The following is a 20786-nucleotide window of genomic DNA, read 5'->3' as shown; positions in this document are numbered from 1 at the left end:
GTATTTGATTGCATGTCCCAAGAAATAGGTAGAAACATATGCCCATATCAGCAAGGGTACTGAGGACTTAGATACCCATAAGAGTCCATAATAATAAGCAAATCAAATCTTGATTGTAGTCTTCATCCCCATCAGTCTGTTATTGTTTGGCACTAGGTTAACAATAGCAGGACACATAAACAGCACTACTATTCAGTCACCTTGGGGACATGGTGTCCAGACATGTAGTCTTGATTGTAGTATCCATCCTCATAGTTAAGTTGTAAAAAAAAATTCAACTATCGATAGCAGCAAGCATAATCAACACTGTATTCAATCCCCTTGGGGACACAGTGTCCAGAGCAAAAATCCAGCGTGCTTCCAACTTGAGAAGCGTTTTTTCCTCTATCTCCCCCTTGTTTCAGGGGTGGGAGATGATCAATTAGCATAGTTCTAATTCACACAGGTGGTTTAAAGTGACACTGAACCCAACTTTTTTCAGATAGAGCATGCAATTTTAAGCAACTTTCTAATTTACTCCTATTATCAATTTTTCTTCATTCTCTTGCTATCTTTATTTGAAAAAGAAGGCATCTAAGCTAAGGAGCCAGACACTTTTTTGTTTAGAACCATGGACAGCACTTGTTTATTGGTGCTGTCCAATCAGCAAGGACATCCCAAGTTGTTCACCAAAAATGGGCCGTCATCTAAACTTACATTGCTTTTCAAATAAACATAACAAGAGAATTAAGAAATTTTGATAATAGGAGTAAATTAGAAAGTTGATTAAAATTGCATGCTCTATCTGAATCACGAAAGAAAACATTTGGGTTCAATGTCCCTTTAATTTGTGTTTTATAAGGGTATTTAACCCCTTAATGACCAGACCATTTTTCAATTTTCTTACCCTTAATGACAAAGGCTATTTTTACATTTCTGCTGTGTTTGTGTTTAGCTGTAATTTTCCTCTTACACATTTACTGTACCCACACATATTATATACCGTTTTTCTCGCCATTAAATGGACTTTCTAAAGATACCATTATTTTCATCATATCTTATAATTTTCTATAAAAAAAATATAAAATATGAGGAAAAAATTGAAAAAAACACACTTTTTCTAACTTTGACCCCCAAAATCTGTTACACATCTACAATCACCAAAAAACACCTATGCTAAATAGTTTCTAAATTTTGTCCTGAGTTTAGAAATACCCAATGTTTACATGTTCTTTGCTTTTTTTGCAATTTATAGGGCCATAAATACAAGTAGCACTTTGCTATTTCCAAACCCCTTTTTTTCAAAATTAGCGCTAGTTACATTGGAACCCTGATATCTGTCAGGAAAACCTGAATATCCCTTGACATGTATATATTTTTTTTTAGAAGACAACCCAAAGTATTGATCTAGGCCCATTTTGGTATATTTCATGCCACCATTTCACCGCCAAATGTCATCAAATAAAAAAAAAAAGTTCACTTTTTCACAAATTTTGTCACAAACTTTAGGTTTCCCACTGAAATTATTTACAAACAGCTTCTGCAATTAAGGCACAAATGGTTGTAAATGCTTCTTTGGGATCCCCTTTGTTCAGAAATAGCAGACTTATATGGCTTTGGGGTTGCTTTTTGGTAATTAGAAGGCCGCTAAATGCTGCTGCGCACCACACGTAAATTATGCCCAGCAGTGAAGGGGTTAATTAGGTAGGTTGTAGGGAGCTTGCAGGGTTAATTTTAGCTTTAGGGTAGAGATCAGCCTCCCACCTGACACATCCCACCCCCTGATCCCTCCCAAACAGCTCTCTTCCCTCCCCCACCCCACAATTGTCCCCGCCATCTTAAGTACTGGCAGAAAGTCTGCCAGTACTAAATAAAAGGAGTTTTTCTTTTTTTTTAATAAAAAAAATAAAATGTTTTAGCTGTCATGGACCCCTGCCTTAGCTCCAACCTCCATGATCCCCCCCCCAGCTCTCTAACACTCTCCCCTACCTATTTGCCGCCATCTTGGGTACTGGCAGCTGTCTGCCAGTACCCAATTTGCCCCCAAAAACAAAAGTATCTTTTTCTCTTTTTGCAATTATTAATATTTTCTGTAGTGTAGCAGCCCCCCACAATACCCCAACCCCCTCCCCCTCCCAGATCCTTATATATTTATATTTTTAAAATCTTTTTTCCCCCCTCTTCCCTCCTCATTGGTGTCAGTGGCCAGCTAATCGCGCGCGCGCACGCGCGCCCCCGCACGCTCCCGGCACCCGGCGTGCACATTGCACTTACAGGAACCGGATGCCGGGTAGCGATGGGCCGCCCACCCGCCTCCCTGTTATGCTCCCACCCACCAACGAACCGGCACCATCGCTACCGGTGCAGAGAGGGCCACAGAGTGGCTCTCTCTGCATCGGAGTCTTCTAAAAAGGTATTGCAGGATGCCTCCATATGGAGGCATCACTGCAATACCCTGAGAGCTGCTGGAAGCGATTGCGATTGCTTCCAGCACTCTCTTAGACAACTGACGTACCAGGTACGTCTATTGTCATTAACTGGTTGTTAATGCATGACGTACCTGGTACGTCAGTTGTCATTAAGGGGTTAAGGATGTTTTATTGCTATGCACTTTATGTCTACCTGGGCCTCCAATGAGGAAAGCTCCTGCGTGAGCTGAAACGTTTGGCAACAGGCCAATTCATATTTTTGTCTAATAAAAGATTGATTTTTGCCACTTACATGTTTAGGCCTGCTGTATATTCTGGGGATTCCGGACAGCTCTGGGATATAGTCTGGATCTCTGTATCAGTGTTCAGCAGTGCCCCAGGGAGTTGTAAATGTTGGAGTGTGCCATTTATACTGGACTTGTGTATATATATATATATAAAATATTCTTAATAAAGCACACTCCCACCTTCAAAACCAGCTCTCAGGGTGCAGGCGTGTGCTGAGGTTGTATGCACTCCCACCTTCAAAACCTGCACCTGTGTGCTGAGGTTGTATGCATTTGCTTGTGTGTGCTTTTTGGAAAGACTTATTTTCCCAGTGTTTTTAACTTGCCTGAATACATTTTTTGGATTTTACTATCACTCTCGTTTGGTGCAGCCTGCAATTTCCTTTTCTTTTTGATACTGTTGTACTCTATTTTTCAGACCACATACATCCTCAACAGAGGATCTGATCGTCCATTGCCTTGCTCGGCTTCCAACTGTACTGCATTATATGTTCACAGGACATCCAAGAGCTCTTCAAGAACTTATAAAAGTATCAGTTTGCTAAGGACCAAATACTCATGTCATCGTGTCATCCCCTACCCTCAACATTTCCCCCACTCCCCTTACCAATTTATTCCCCATTATGGCATGATTTCATCCCAGTTTTATGTGACTCTGCCTGTATCTCCCTGACTCAGCCACCAGTCTCCCCATCCTTTATAGTCTTCAATAAATGTTGTGAGGTGCGTTTATTAATAGACGTGCATTTGTAATAAGAAATAGCAAAAATAAATAATTTTGCTGTATTCTTTGCATTCACTTAAAAACAAAAAATGAGCATCCCCTTTAATAAATAACCAAATTAATGAATAAAGATAACAAAAATATTCAGTTGATCTTTTTCTGTTAATGAAAGAGTAGTGTTGTCAGTTTGCCCCAATCAAATGAAATTAAAGAAATTTATTTTTCTGTGGCAAACAATTTGTTCATTCGTTTTGCCTGTGCACGTCTAATTATTAATTCATAATTGTATGTATTTTAACATTTAACGATTGCAATGGAATAAATATAGAATAACTTCTTATTAAACTTTAAAATTTGTCCAACATAGTTCAAAATTATAAGTTGAAAGAGTGAATAATACTTTGCTTTTGTAGATTTGTTTCTAACCAATTGGAATTTGAAGTTTGTTTGCTATTTTTTGCTAAGAATGCTGACATGACCCTTTAAAGAGACATTAAACACTAAGGGCTAGATTACAAGTGGAGCGCTAATTTATCACGCACCCTCAAACGGGCAAATTTACCTATATGTGGAAGCAAAATAAATAACCAGCCATTAAAGTGGCTGGTTATTGCTACCGTGAGCTCGCAGTAGCAATTAGCACTTATAAAATTAACCAGAGAACAGATCTCTGGTTAATTATATAAATGTGCCCCAAATGCCTCCAAAATACAGTGTAGTGTATATGTATATGCTTATTTATGTGTTAATATGTGTATATACTCATATACAGTACATATATATTTACAATTTGTTGCCATCGCTGCACTACTTACCCCTTCACTGCGCTTAGGTTCTGTGCCATCTCTGAAGACATCAGAACGAGGTGCCCATTACAGCCCATGGAAGCGCAATGCTGTCAACTTGTAATACCAGCACATATTAGCGTGCACTGGTATTACTCAGTGGAGTGCAAATATCGCTTTCACAAAGAAGTGGCTCTAGGAAAAAGAGACACAAAGAGGTGGCTATAGAATAAAAACATAATATATATATAAATATATATATATATATATATATATATATATATATATATATATATATATATATATATATATATATATAGCTCTGGAAAAAAATTAAAAGACCACTGCAAAATTATCAGTTTCACTGGTTTGCTATTTATAGGTATGTGTTTGAGTAAAATAAACATTTTTGTTTTATTCTATAAAATTTCTCCCAAATTCTCCCAAATTCCAAATAATAATATTGTCATTTAGAGCGTTTATTGACAACTGGTCAAAATAATAAAAAAATTAAAAGATTCAGTGTTTTCAGATGTCAAATAATGCAAAGAAAACAAGTTTTTGTTGTTGTTGTTTTTTTTATGGCTTCTGTATGGCTGGTGGTCCCCCATTCAAACCTTGATTGACCTGGCTGTGTGGCATGGAGCATTGTCCTGCTGTAAAAACAATATTTAGAGTTGGGGAACAGCAGAAGAAAGTACGTTTTCTTCCAGGACAACCTTTTATGTGCCTTGATTCATGCGTCCTTCACAAAGATAAATGTGCCTGATTCCAGCCTTGATGAAGCACCCCCATATCATCACAGATCCTCTACTACATTTCACAGTGGGTGCAAGACACTATGGCTTGTAGGCCTCTCCAGGTCTCCATCTAACCATTAGACGACCAGGTGTTAGGCAAAGCTTAAAATTGGACTAATCAGAGAAGTTGACCTGGAATCTGGAAAATCTATCTTTGTGAAGTACTCAGAAATCAAGCGATGTATAAGGCTATCTATTTTTTTACTGCTCTGACAATGTTCTCTAATTTGGAGGATTGTTTTTTCCAGTAGGACAATACTCCATGCCACACAGCCAGTTCAATTAAGGTGTGGATGGAGGAGCGCCAAATCAAGACCCTGTTATGGCCAGCCCAATCTCCAGACCTGAACCCCATTGAAAACTTCTGGAATGTGATCAATAGGAAGATGGATGGTCACAAGCCATCAAAAAAAGTCAAGTGGTTTGAATTCTTGCTCCCGGGGTGGCATAAAGCTACCCAACAGCAATGTGATAAACTGGTGGACAGCATGCCAAAACTCATGAAAGGTGTGCTTGAAAATCAGGGCTATTCCACTAAATATTGATTTCTAAACTCTTGCTAAGTTAAAACATTACTATTGTGTCAATAAAAAAATGAACATGAACATGTTTTCTTTTCATTATTCATTGTCTGAAAACACTGCATCTTTTTTTTTTTTTTCTTCACCAGCTGTCATTTTATGCAAAAAAATGGTCTATATGACAATATTTTTTTTTTGGCATTTGGGAGAAATGTTGTCAGTAGTTTATAGAATTAAACAAAAATTGTTCACCAAATAGTAAAGCAAAATAAACTGATTACTTTGCAGTGATCTCTTAATTTTTTAGTTCAAATGATTGGGGTCACTTAGACATTTCCTTATTTTCCATGAAAACATACATGAGATGAGTTTGGATAGGAAATATAGCCAATGATAAGTTTAGAAATAATGGATTTTAAGTGAAATAATAATTGTGTCCTTCAAACTTTCCTTTTAAAGAATCCTCCAGTTGTCAATTTGTTCAGGTAATCTGAAGAGATTTCACCCTATGCTTCCTGAAGCACCTCCAAGAAGTTTTGATTGGCTTGATGGGCATTTCTTACTTACCATAAGGTCAAGCTGCTCCCACAACAGCTCAATAGGGTTGAGATCTGGTGACTGTGCTTCATCCCTAAATAGTTATTGCATTGTTGGAGCTGTGCTTTGGGTCATTGTCCTGTTATAGGGGGAAATTGACTCCAACCATGTGTCATCCACAGGGTATGGCATGACGTTTTAAAATAGAGTGATAGCCTTCCTTCTTCAAGGTACCTTTTATATGTATAAATCTGCCATCAAAGTGCCCCTAGAATATTGCCTTCACCGTCCTTAACAGATGGCGTCAAGTACTTCTTCAGCATCTTTTCACTTGGTCTGCGTTTTTCTTCTTTGTGATCTGAACATCTCAACTTTAGCTTTGTCTGTCTATAACATTTTTTTTCCAATCTAACTATGTCTAGAGTCTGTGTTCTTTTGCCCATCTATGGGCCGGATGACAAGTGGATTCAATGCTCCTGCACAATCGTTAACTGCACTGCTTTTTGTGCACATCGGGTTGTGCTCGTATTATGAGTTGAAAGTGAACTGTTTTCTTCACACGCTAACCCAACGTGTGTAAAAAGCCGAACTTACAATATCGCTTGCAAGATAACCTATTAATTTTATTCATAAATAAATATTTCTATATACATCTGTTGTTTTTTTTACAGAAATATATATATATATATATATATATATATATATATATCATATATAATAAAAGGCCAAATGTGTTTGTCCGAAGCTGTCATGCGCAGTAGGACAAACACACCTGGCCTTCCAACTGACCTGGTGTCAGTGGTGGAGTGGGCGTAGCCGGACGGGTGTGATGTGGGCGTGACCGGACGGATGCGTTGTGGGCGTGGCCGGGCGGATGCAACGTGGGTGTGGCTGGGCGTGACATGAGCGGGGCTGGGCATGACGCGGGCGGGGCCAGATGTTTGCCGAGAGACAGAGAGGTCTAAAGAGGGGGGATAGAGAGAGCAGAAAGATAGAGAGAGCAGAAGAGGGGGGATAGAGAGAGGGAGAGAGACAGCAAAAGAGAGAGGGGAGAGAGACAGCAAAAGAGAGGGGGGAGAGAGACAGCAAAAGAGAGGGGGAAGAAAGACAGCAAAAGAGAGAGGGGGAGAGAGACAGCAAAAGAGAGGGGGGAGAGAGACAGCAAAAGAGAGGGGGGAGAGAGACAGCACAAGAGAGGGGGAGAGAAACAGCAAAAGAGAGAGGGGGAGAGAGACAGCAAAAGAGAGAGGGGAGAGAGAAAGCAAAAGAGAGGGGGGAGAGAGACAGCAAAAGAGAGGGGGGAGAGAGACAGCAAAAGAGAGGGGGGAGAAAGACAGCAAAAGAGAGGGGGGAGAGAGAAAGCGAAAGAGAGGGGGGAAGAGACAGCAAAAGAGAGGGGGTAGAGAGACAGCAAAAGAGAGAGGGGGAGAGAGACAGCAAAAGAGAGGGGGGAGAGAGACAGCAAAAGAGAGGGGGGAGAGAGACAGCACAAGAGAGGGGGGAGAGAAACAGCAAAAGAGAGAGGGGGAGAGAGACAGCAAAAGAGAGAGGGGAGAGAGAAAGCAAAAGAGAGGGGGGAGAGAGACAGCAAAAGAGAGGGGGGAGAGAGACAGCAAAAGAGAGGGGGGAGAAAGACAGCAAAAGAGAGGGGGGAGAGAGAAAGCGAAAGAGAGGGGGGAAGAGACAGCAAAAGAGAGGGGGTAGAGAGACAGCAAAAGAGAGGGGGAGAGAGCACAAAAGAGAGGGGGGAGAGAGCGCAAAAGAGAGGGGGGAGAGTGCGTAAAAGAGAGGGGCAGAGTGCGCAAAAGAGAGGGGGGAGAGTGCGAAAAAGAGAGGGGGAAAGTGCGCAAAAGAGAGGGGGGAGAGTGTGCAAAAGAAAGGGGGAGAGAGCGCAAAAGAGAGGGGGGAGAGTGCGCAAAAGAGAGGGGGGAGAGTGCGCAAAAGAGAGGGGAGAGAGAGCGCAAAAGAGAGGGGGGAAATAGCACAAAAGAGAGGGGGGAGAGAGCGCAAAAAAGAGGGGGGAGAGAGCACAAAAGAGAGGGGGGAGAGAGCGCAAAAAAAAGAGGGGAGAGAGCGCAAAAGAGAGGGGGGGAGAGAGACAGCAAAAGAGAGGGGGGAGAGAGACACCAAAAGAGAGAGGGAGAGAGACAGCAAAAGAGAGGAGGGAGAGAGACAGCAAAAGAGAGGGGGGAGAGAGACAGCAAAAGAGAGGGGGGAGAGAGACAGCAAAAGAGGGGGGAGAGAGACAGCAAAAGAGAGGGGAGAGAGCACAAAAGAGAGGGGGGAGAGTTCGCAAAAGAGAGGGGGAGAGTGCACAAAAGAGAGGGGGGAGAGTGTGCAAAAGAGGGGGGGAGAGTGCGCAAAAGAGAGGGGGGAGAGAGCTCAAAAGAGATGGGGAGAGAGCTCAAAAGAGGGGGGGAGAGTGCAAAAGAGAGGAGGGAGAGAGTGCAAAAGAGAGGGGGAGAGAGCGCAAAAGAGAGGGGGAGAGAGCGCAAAAGAGAGGGGGGAGAGAGCACAAAAGAGAGGGGGGAAGAGAGTGCAAAAGAGAGGGGGAGGGAGCGCAAAAGAGAGGGGGAGAGAGTGCAAAAGAGAGGGAGAGAGACAGCAAAAAAAAGGAGAGAGAGAGCAAACAAGAGGAGAGAGAGAGCAAACAAGAGGAGAGAGAGCAAACGAGAGGGGGGAAGAGAGAGAGCAAAAGAGAGGGAGAGAGACAGCAAAGAGGGGGAGAGAGAGCAAAAGAGAGGGGGGAGAGAGAGCAAAAGAGAGGGGGGAGAGAGCAAAGGAGAGGGGGAGAGAGAGAGTAAAAGAGAGGGGAGAGAGAGAGAGCAAAAGAGAGGGGAGAAAGAGAGAGCAAAAGAGAGGGGGGATAGAGAGAGAGCAAGGGGTGGGACCGCTGTACTGCAAAAAATGGCACGTGTACACGGGCTTTAGGACTAGTGATTATATATATAATTATATATATGGATAGATAAATACATATATATATATATATATATATATTTATATGAATATATTTTTATAAATACATAGAACATATTCTGATATGTGCAGAACATTGGAATTTGAAATATTTACAGTAAATGCACATTATAACACTTTATTAAATATGAATATTGCATTAATATGTTTTTACATGTTTTCATCTACTTGACTGCAAAGGGCTCCAATGCACATATATATGTGACTGCAAAGGGCTCCAATGCACATATATATATGTGTGTACATATGTATTTATGTGTTCATATGTGTATATATATCTGTAACAAGAGAAGAGAAAATGGCGCACAGAGGCAGAGATACCATCTGGTGTAGTATGTAAGGGAGAAACTCCTCTATAACAAAGACAATACACACAATACTAGGAGCTATCATATTCTTAAGACATTTATTTTTCCTATAAATTACTTAAGGATGTTTTCCTATTGTATTTTTTAGCAGGGGGTCCTTAGTCAGAACTCCCAAATGTTGTCTCAAAATTCCTTTAATATTGTTAAAGCCCTCACTATAATTAGTCACAAAACTGAGACCCTTTCTTGTATTTTCATATTTTTGTGTAGCTTTATAGCTTCTAATGCTATTTCTGTGTATGCCTTTATTATTTGCAATTAAGGTGTCCCTATATAGATTCCTTGCTCTATTGTATGCCTTCTCCACTACTTGTGTTGAGAAGTGTTTGGCTTCAAAACGTCCCTTCAATTTGGTGGATTCTTCTTCAAAATCATCCAACTTTGTGAAGTTCCGACTAATTCTTTGAAACTGCCCATATGGGAGGTTCTTTATCCATTTTGGATGGTGTGCACTATGGGCATCTAAGTACCCATTTGTGTCCGTTTCTTTCCTATATATCTTGGTGCATACTGTAATGCTCGTGGGATACTCCTCTATCAGACCGAACTCGGCCAGTAGTCTTGTTATCCTGGCGTTGAGCCGGAATGATAGGGAATATCCCTGAGCAGAGAAAGTCAGTAAAATGAGTAAGGCGGCACTCACCACAGGCAGGACAGTCCCCAGCTGCAACGGCAGAGCAGTCCAAGGCAAATCACTAGAATGGTCAGACAGGCAGGGCTTTGCAAAAGTAAAGCAATCCAAATGCAAACCACTAGAATTGTCAGGCAGGCAGGGTTTGGCAACAGTAAAGCAGTCCAAGGGCACACCACTAGAATGGTTAGGCAGGCAGGGTTCGGCAACAAAGAGGAAATCCAGAACAACAGGGTTAATCAGCAGAGTAGTCAGACAAGCAGAGTTCAGCAGCAGTAAATCAATCCAGCAATTAAGGGGTAAAGCAGGCAGAGTAGTCAGATAAGCAGAGTTCAGCAGCAGTATATCAATCCAGCAATAAAGGGGTAAAGCAGGCAGAGTAGTCAGACAAGCAGGGATCATACACAAATAGGCTAATTGAAGGAACGATCTATCACACCCAGGAGCACACAAAGTAACACCTATACTTGGGCAGTGATAGATCATTGTGACAGTACTTACATAGGCGCAGGATTCGCGCCACAGGCGTCCGGACCGCCATCGGGGAGAGAGAAGAGTGCGGCTATGACGTCAATCCAGCAATTAAGGTTTAAAGCAGGCAAAGTAGTCAGATAAGCAGAGTTCAGCAGCAGTATATTAATCCAGCAATTAATGGGTAAAGCAGACAGAGTAGTCAGACAAGCAGGGATCATACACAAATAGGCTAATTGAAGCAGCAATCTATCACACCCAGGAATACCACACAAAGTAATACCTTTACTTGGGCAGTGATAGATCGTTGTGACAGGACTTACATAGGTGCAGGATTCGCGCCACAGGGTCCAGACTGGCATCGGGGAGAGAGAGGAGAGTGCGGCGATGACGTCAGCGCCGCATGCATCCAGACCCGACAACGAGCAGGGAAGGAGACTCTGTGCCCCTAGCAATGGCTAGAGTGGCGCGGCGTGACATAGCCCCCTTCTCAAGGGTTCCCTCCGGGAACTAGAGTCAGCCTCAAAGGATGAGCAGCATGGAATCTGCACATGCACATCACGGGCAGGAACCCAGGAACGATCTGCCACAAAGTAACCCTTCCAATGTATCAGATACTGCAGTTGTCTGCGACTGTATCTGGAGTCCAGGATCTTAGCTACCTCATATTCAGGGTCACCACGGACCAGGAGCGGAGGAGGAGGAGCTTGGAGCCGGGAATATCTATTCTTGAAGTAAGGCTTGAGTAGTGAGATGTGGAAAACTGGGTGTATGCGCAGGGTTTTTGTAGGCAACAGGAGACAGTCTTTTCAGGACTTTGTAAGGACCGATAAACCTAGGCCCCAATTTGTGACAGGGTTGACGAATATGTCGAGTAGAGATCCAAACACGTTCACCCAGTGGGATGGCACGTACAGAAGCTCTATGACAATCAGCAAACTTCTTATGTCTAGAGACAGCTGAATGTAGCTGAGAGAGAATATGTTGCCAATGAGTGTTTCTTGCCAGCTCAGCTAGGGGTAACAACTTAGACCAGTTGGTATGGCGAGCATTGACAAAGGCTCTAAGGTAAGCTTCAAGATCCTGGTTTACTCTCTCAGTTAGTCCATTGGTCTGAGGATGGTAGCCAGAAGACAAGGAAACAGTGGTTCCAATCAACTTATAAAAGGATACTGCCGAAACCGGACGAATAGGAGGACTGGAGGGAAGGACCCTCCTTGTTCTGTCTCTCTCGGCTTGAAAGCGAGAGTCCAGACTGATACAAAGAGGCCCATTTATCAAGCTCCGAATGGAGTTTGAGGGCCCATGTTTATGGTGAGCATGCAGGCTCGCCAGAAACACCAGTTATGAAGCAGCGGTCTAAAGACTGCTGCTCCATAACCCTGTCTGCCTGCTCTGAGCACATCGCTGAAAATCAACTCGATTGAGTATGATCGGGTTGATTGACACCTCCATGCTGGTGGCCGATTGGCCGATAATGTGCAGGGGGCAGCGTGCAATGCTGAATACAGAGAGCGCATTGCTCTCCGCATTCAGCGAGGTCTGTCGGACCTGATCTGCACTGAAGGATTAGGTCTAACAGACCTTTAATAAATAGGCCTCAAAGTGTTATAAAGTCATCCAAAGAAGAAGGAATATCACGATAAGTGAGTTAATCTTTGATGCACTTCCATCCCAAGTGGTTTCAAGTGCCAAGGTGCGAAACTCGATGGCAAATTGTGCCAGTTCTATTGCCCTGACGGAGGTCCAGGAGAGAAAATTCTGCAGCAGAGGTACGGCCAGAAGTCCCAAACACAGAAGATAATGCAGGAATGAAATCATCAGCATCATGCAAGAGTGGAGCGTTCTGTTCCAAAAGGGGAGAGACCCAGGCTAGGGCCTTGTCTTTCAGTAAGGAAATGATAAAGGTGACCCTTGACTGGTGGGCCTGAAAGGTGTGAGAATCATTGCGGAAGTGCAGCCTGCATTGGTTAAGAAAACCCCTGCAATCAGTAGTACCTTCATAATTGTCAGGCAAAGGTATCTGGGATATACTTCCAGAAGCAGAGGAAGAAGTTGCAGTACTAGGAGAAGGGAATGGCAGTGAAACAACAGGAGCAGTACTCCTCACTGTAACTAGTAAGGAGAGTTGAGCGGTAATAGCCTCTAGCTTGGAACCCATATTCTGCAACTGTGTGGTATGGGTTCCCAACATCTGTCCCTGAAGATATACAGCTCGTGCCACCTCATCTGGCTCCATGGCCCAAGTATAATGTAATGCTTGTGGGATACTCCTCTATCAGACCGAACTCGGCCAGTAGTCTTGTTATCCCGGCATCGAGTCGGAATAATAGGGAATATCCCTGAGCAGAGAAAGTCAGTAAAATAAGTAAGGTGGCACACACCACAGGCAGGACAGTCACCAGCGGCAATGGCAGAGCAGTCCAAGGCAAATCACTAGAATGGTCAGACAGGCAACAGTAAAGAAATCCAAGGGCAAACCACTAGAATGGTCAGGCAGGCAGAGTTTGGCAACAGTAAAGCAGTCCAAGGGCACATCAGTAGAATGGTCAGGCAGGCAGGGTTCGGCAACAAAGAGGCAATCCAGAACAACAGGGGTTAATAAGCAGTAGATATGTGCATGGCTAAAAAATTCGGTTCGTTTTCGGTTCGGATCGATTCGGACTTTTCGAATTTTCGTTCGGATCGATTCGAATTTGAATGAATTCGTTTCGGATTTATTCGGATTCGAATGAATTAGTTTCGGATTTATTCGGATTCAAATAAATTCGGCTGAATTCGGTTCTATTCGGTTCGATTCGGTTCCGAAATTCGGAAATTCGGTATGTTTTAGGTGGGATATGCTGTGTATTAGACTAGTATTATATGTACTGTATATTAGGTGTAAATACTAGTGTAATACACGGCCATCCGAATCTACCGAATAAAGTTAGTAGTTAAGAGCTTTATGGGCTAACACCGGAATATAAAGCTCTTAACTACAGTGCTAAAGTACACTAACACCCATAAACTATCTATGAACCACTAAACCGAGGCCCCCACACATCGCAAACCCTATAATAAAATTATTTAACCCCTAATCTGCCGACCGGACACCGCCGCCACCTACATTATAGCTATTAACCCCTAATCTGCTGTCCCTAACATCGCCGACCCCTACATTATAGTTATTAACCCCTAATCTGCCCCCCCCAAAGTCGCCGCAATCTAACTAAAAGTATTAACCCCTAATCTGCCGACCGGACATTGCCGCCACCTACATTATAGCTATTAACCCCTAATCTGCTGTCCCTAACATCGCCGACCCCTACAGTATAGTTATTAACCCCTAATCTGCCCCCCCAATGTCGCCGCAATCTAACTACAAGTATTAACCCCTAATCTGCCGACAGGACATCGCCGCCACCTACATTATAGCTATTAACCCCTAATCTGCTGTCCCTAACATCGCCGACCCGTACATTATAGTTATTAACCCCTAATCTGCCCCCCCAACGTCGCCGCAATCTAACTACAAGTATTAACCCCTAATCTGCCGACCGGACATCGCCGCCACCTACATTATAGCTATTAACCCCTAATCTGCTGTCCCTAACATCGCCGACCCCTACATTATAGTTATTAACCCCTAATCTGCCCCTCCCAACGTCTCCGCAATCTAACTAAAAGTATTAACCCCTAATCTGCTGACCGGACATCGCCGCCACCTACATTATAGCTATTAACCCCTAATCTGCTGTCCCTAACATCGCCGACCCCTACATTATAGTTATTAACTCCTAATCTTCCCCCCCAACGTCGCCACAATCTAACTACAAGTATTAACCCCTAATCTGCCGACCGGACATCGCCGCCACCTACATTATAGCTATTAACCCCTAATCTGCTGTCCCTAATCTGCCCCCCCCAAAGTCGCCGCAATCTAACTAAAAGTATTAACCCCTAATCTGCCGACCGGACATTGCCGCCACCTACATTATAGCTATTAACCCCTAATCTGCTGTCCCTAACATCGCCGACCCCTACATTATAGTTATTAACTCCTAATCTGCCCCCCCAACGTCGCCGCAATCTAACTACAAGTATTAACCCCTAATCTGCCAACCGGACATCGCCGCCACTATAATAAATGTATTAACCCCTAAACCGCCGCACTCCCGCCTCGCAAACACTATAATACATTTTATTAACCCCTAATCTGCCCTCCCTAACATCGCCGCCACCTACCTACAATTATTAACCCCTAATCTCCCGCCCCCAACGTCGCCGCTACTATAATAAAGTTATTAACTCCTAAACCTAAGTCTAACCCTAACCCTAACACCCCCTAACTTAAATATAATTTAAATAAAACAAAATAAATTTACTATAATTAAATAAATGAATCCTATTTAAAACTACCTGTAAAATAAATCCTAACCTAAGTTACAATTACACCTAACACTACACTATCATTAAATTAATTAAATAAATTAATCCTATTTAAAACTAAATACTTACCTGTAAAAAACCCTAATATAGCTACAATATAACTAATAGTTACATTGTAGCTATCTTAGGATTTATATTTATTTTACAGGCAACTTTGTATTTATTTTAACTAGGTACAATAGCTATTAAATAGTTATTGACTATTTAATAGCTACCTAGTTAAAATAATTACAAAATTACCTGTAAAATAAATCCTAACCTAAGTTACAATTAAACCTAACACTACACTATAATTAAATAAATTAACTACAAGTACCTACAATTAAATACAATTAAATAAACTAAACTAAAGTACAAAAAAACCCCCCACTAAATTACAAAAAATAAAAAAATATTACAAGAATTTTAAACTAATTACACCTAATCTAAGCCCCCTAATAAAATAACAAAGCCCCCCAAAATAAAAAAAATGCCCTACCCTATACTAAATTACAAAAGTTAACAGCTCTATTACCTTACCAGCCCTTAAAAGGGCCTTTTGCGGGGCATGCCCCAAAGAAAACAGCTCTTTTGCCTGTAAAAAAAACACACAATACCACCCCCCCAACATTACAACCCACCACCCACATACCCCTACTCTAACCCAAACCCCCCTTAAATAAACCTAACACTAAGCCCCTGAAGATCTCCCTACCTTGAGTCGTGTTCACCCAGATGGGCCGAAGTCTTCATCCGATGGGGCAGAAGAGGACATCCAGACCGGCAGAAGTCTTCATCCAAGCGGGGCAAGAAGAGGTCTTCCATCCATCAGAAAAGTACCAAAAAAACCAAACACTAAATTACCAAAAATAAAAAAATATTACAAGAATTTTAAACTAATTACACCTAATCTAAGCCCCCTACTAGCTATTAATATAGCTACAATATAACTAATAGTTACATTGTAGCTATTTTAGGATTTATATTTATTTTACAGGCAACTTTGTATTTATTTTAACTAGGTACAATAGTTATTAAAGAGTTAATAACTATTTAATAACTACCTAGCTAAAATAAATACAAATTTACCTGTAAAATAAATCCTAACCTGTTACAATTACACCTAACACTACACTATCATTAAATTAATTAAATAAATGAATCCTGGGGCGGAGCCTAGCCACAGAGCTGAATGGCAGCAGATAGTTAGTGCTCCTAGGCCTGGCATATGTAGAGGGCCATAGATAATAGCAATGTGGCTGTACATTATAAATTAACAAGTGTGTAAACAACATGTATACTGGTACAAAGCATCATAGAAAACCGGAGCTTTAATTTACAACAGATGACCTGTTAAACAGGGACTTTCAGTTTCTCTTCCCCCGCTCGTCTTTGGGGCCTGCTGCAGGAGTGAGAGGTCTGCGTGGAGGCTTTGAGACAGTTAACAGAGACCGGACTGTGGCACTAGCAGATTCACAGCGGAGACACCCTGAAAGCGGTAATAAAGTAGAGGTGGGAGCTAACACAAATTGGAGTGACACGCCATTTACCACATTTAATGACCGCATAGAGGGCCTGGAGCGCAGGTAAAAAAAGTGTGCAACAAGCGCGGCTACATCCTCTCCCCTTTTTGTTTCAAACAAGATACCGCTATAAAAAGAGGGTAGCGCTGACACATCTGACTGCAATCTTAATAGTGTGTTATATTGGACACCGGTGTAAGGCAGATTGCGTGTGGGGAATGAAAGTCTATCTCCTCTCCTGCCCTTAGTGATCCCAGGGTTGCAGATATCTGTGCTTCTTCACCTGTCATAAAATTACATAGTCCCAGATAAGAGATACAGACCATATTATTATTCTGAGGACTGATATACCACTAAGGAAAGGACAGAAAATGGATAAGGGGGCTAGCAATAAAACGATGGGGCAGTATCTGAAGCCTATTGAGCACACTACACCTCTTCAACCTGAAGTATCTGGAGAAAGGCAGGTTACATTAATAGCACAGGAACCTATAATAGAACCATTACCAACAGACTATGTAACTAAAGCAGATCTGAGTTTGCTATCCTCTAAAGAGGACATAAAAGTTGCAATGCATGAGGTCAGAGCCTTGTATAAGGATCTTCATAAAGACATATCTAATCTAAAAGGCAGAGTAATGATGATAGAGGAGCAAACTACCTCAAATACCTCTGAACTTAAACAGCTAACTACCACAATGTCTTCACAAGAGACTTCTATTGAGATGCTACAAGAAAAGATAGGAGACTTAGAAAATCGCAGCCGCCGTAACAACTTGTGGATTAGGGGGACCCCAGAAACCATAGCCCCCAATGCGATTTTGGGATATATACAAGATATGTTCCGGACCATTAAAGGGACACCTGGGGCCCCAGATGTTCCTGTTGAAAGGGCCCACAGGGCACTCAGAGCCAGACCCCCGCCTAAGGCACCCCCTAGGGACATTATTGTTAAACTTTTACATTTTCCTGACAAGGAAGAAATATTGCGAAACTCCAGGGCCAAGCAACCTATCCGCCACGCAGGGATTAACCTCCAAATATTTAGTGACATCAGTCCTACAACTCTACAGAAACGCAGGTCGCTCTCCTTTCTCACAAATGCTCTGCAAGCAAACAAAATACCCTACAGATGGGGATTTCCCGTTTCTATAATGGCAACTAAAGATAACAGGACAGCGATATACAAAACTAAAGAAGACCTTGCCCGGTTCTGCTCTCAACTTTCCATTGAGATACCACTATCACCACAGAGGCTAGATAGAGAGATAACAAAAGATATACAGGGGGCAACAGGCGAAGATGATGGCTCCTCCGTGCAGGATACACCTGCGCCAACAGGGACAGAAAATTAGAGTAGACTGGATAACGAAAGCTTTCTTCACAGCCCTTACGTCAGCCCCCAGAGGAAGGCCACCAATGCTCTGAAGTCGCAAGTATCTTGTTTAATTAAAAAAACTGTATAGTTTGTTTATTTAGATAAAGCAAGTTTGATAAAGAGACTATGAACATTATGGGGATAACAGCACCCCATAGAACAGAACTTACAGAGTAACAAATCTGTGTATTGCCTGTCCTCTGGGAGACCAGACAAAATAGAAGCTATTCATAGGCCAGCTGGAAAGGGCAACAACCCAGTTATCTTTAATGCAATTCATATTGCTATTTTGGTTAATATTAAGTTAATTGTTGGGATTTTTAAATTGAATTGCTGTTGCACCTCACTGTACAATGTTAAGTTGATGTGTTGTTGTGTTATTTGCCCTGCAATGTTATTTTGAACTGATTAATGTACCTTTATAGTATTGGAATATGAGCGAAATGGTAAACAGGACTTATAGGGTTAACAGCTGCAACTGTTTACAAATCATAACAAGGCGCCATTGGGAAAATGGCTTAGGTACCCCGCTAACCATTTAGTTATGTACGGAAAAATGCCAAAAACAGATATTGTACTATTAGTATGGTATGTAAACACATAATGAGCATATTACATAAGCAGCCATAGATAGGTTTTACATCTTTAACTACACACTATAGAATATAGCAATTCAAGTGCGAGAAGCCACATATTAAACAAAACTTAAACACATAGTTAACGGCCCTCTAGTGTTGCCAGGACACATCCCCAGTAGTGTACCACCCTTCTTAGTACACTCTAGCAAGGAGAGTATTCTTCTCTCACTTGCACTATCACCTTTTTGGATAGTAGGTAGGTAGACCAGATTGTTAATTTAGCTAACACTTCTACAACGCCAGGTTACCAGGATTAGAGGCTACCTACTTTTTCTCTTTTCTTCTTTTTTCCTTCTTATTTCTTCTATTTCCTATTAACCTTTTTCCCTCTTCTCCCCTCCCGCTACTCTCCCTTCCTCCTTTCCTTTGTTTACCTTATACACCTACCCCTCCCCCCCCTTTTTTTAGAATGAGTGCACCTAACACCTGGGACCACACCCTGACTTTATTAACAATCAATGCACACGGACTGAACAACCCTGGAAAGCGCTCTATAGCAATTCGTGAGTTTTCTAAATTACACAGCTCAGTGGTCTTCATACAGGAGACACATTTTCAGCGCGGTAGGGAACCTAAATGGCTCACACAGAAATACCCCACAGTCTTCTTTGGATCAGGTTCCCAAAAAAAGAATGGGGTTGGCATTTTGTTGCACAACTCCATAGATTTGCAACCGTCTTCCATACACAAAGACACAGACGGCAGGTATATACTAGTGGTGGGCCTCCTTTTTGGGAGACCAATCACGCTTCTAAATGTTTATGCGCCCAATGTGCAGCAACATCTCTTTTTTAAAAAGATCTCTGGGCTAATTTTGGACAATGCAAAAGGTACTGTCCTGCTTGGGGGTGACTTTAACATCCCACTCCACCCAACACTAGACACCTCAAACTCTAACTCTAGTGTCCCCACAATGATACTAAAATCGATTAAAGCATCTTTGTCAAATCGAAACCTCCATGATGTTTGGAGAACGTTGCATCCGACAGGGAGGGATTACACGTACCTCTCCAATGTACACCATAAATATTCACGCATTGACTACTGGTTTACAGACTCAATCAGTCTCCCAGTCATACGGTCTTGTCACATAGGGTCTATCACATGGACAGACCATGCGCCAGTGATGTGCGAAGTGATCTGGCCAGAAGCACCACTAACTGACTATATATGGCGATTAGACAATTACATTCTATCTGATCCTATAGCGGCAAGTGCACTAGACAAAGCCTTAAAAGAATTCTTTTTATTTAATGACCACAATGACACATCCCTTCTTACAAATTGGGAGGCACACAAATGCGTTCTTCGAGGGGAACTTTTAAAGATAAAGGCAAACAAGATGAAAGAAAGGCGGTCTAGATATGAACAACTACACACCACAATAGCCACACTAGAGAAAACGCACAAAACAAACCTGCAAGATAAAAACACCGCTAACAACTTACTTCGCGCTAGGACTGAGCTTAGGGATCTGCTGACAGTTGAATCACAGCAACAAGCTCTACACTTGAGACAGATATATTATGACCAAGGGAATAAACCAGGCAAAATACTGGCAAGATCAATAAAACGTAGAAGGCTTAAAACTTTTATTCACACAATTTTAAACAAAAAGGGAGTAGCAGTCCAGGATGGTAAGGGTATAGCAAATACACTACGTGACTTCTATCACAGTCTATATAATCTAGACCCCCCAACATTATCATCCGATACTAAAAGTAACACAAACACTAGAGAAACGCTAATAAAACAATATATATCAACCTTACCATTACCTACATTGTCAGCAGAGGACTCTGGCTATCTGGACTCTCCCATTACCTCAGAAGAGATTGGCGCAGCGATAAAAAATTTACCAACCGGGAAGAGCCCGGGTCCGGATGGCCTAACTCCCAAATATTACAAATTATTTAAGGAAACCCTGGTCCCCCACCTACAGGCCTTATTTAATTAACTAATAGACACCAAAACCCTTCCTTCAACAATGCTTGAGGCACATATAACTGTACTGCCGAAACCCGGAAAGAAACCAGATAGACCAGAGAATTTTAGACCCATATCTCTTTTAAATACGGATGTAAAAATATTGGCAAAAGTGTTAGCGACTAGACTCAATAAATACCTACCCAATCTCATATCCACTGACCAAGCGGGGTTTGTTCCGGGTCACGAGGCCAGGGACAATACCCTACGAGTTCTCCAATTGATCAGCTACGCCAAACAAAATACTATCCCATTTACATTATTTTCGTTGGACGCCGAAAAGGCGTTCGACAGAGTTAATTGGCAATTCCTTAAAGAAGTATTAATTAAAATGAATTTT

This window comes from Bombina bombina, chromosome 2 (genome assembly GCF_027579735.1).
Source record: "Bombina bombina isolate aBomBom1 chromosome 2, aBomBom1.pri, whole genome shotgun sequence".
Classification (NCBI taxonomy): domain Eukaryota; kingdom Metazoa; phylum Chordata; class Amphibia; order Anura; family Bombinatoridae; genus Bombina; species Bombina bombina.
Note: the sequence above shows the minus strand (reverse complement) of the source record.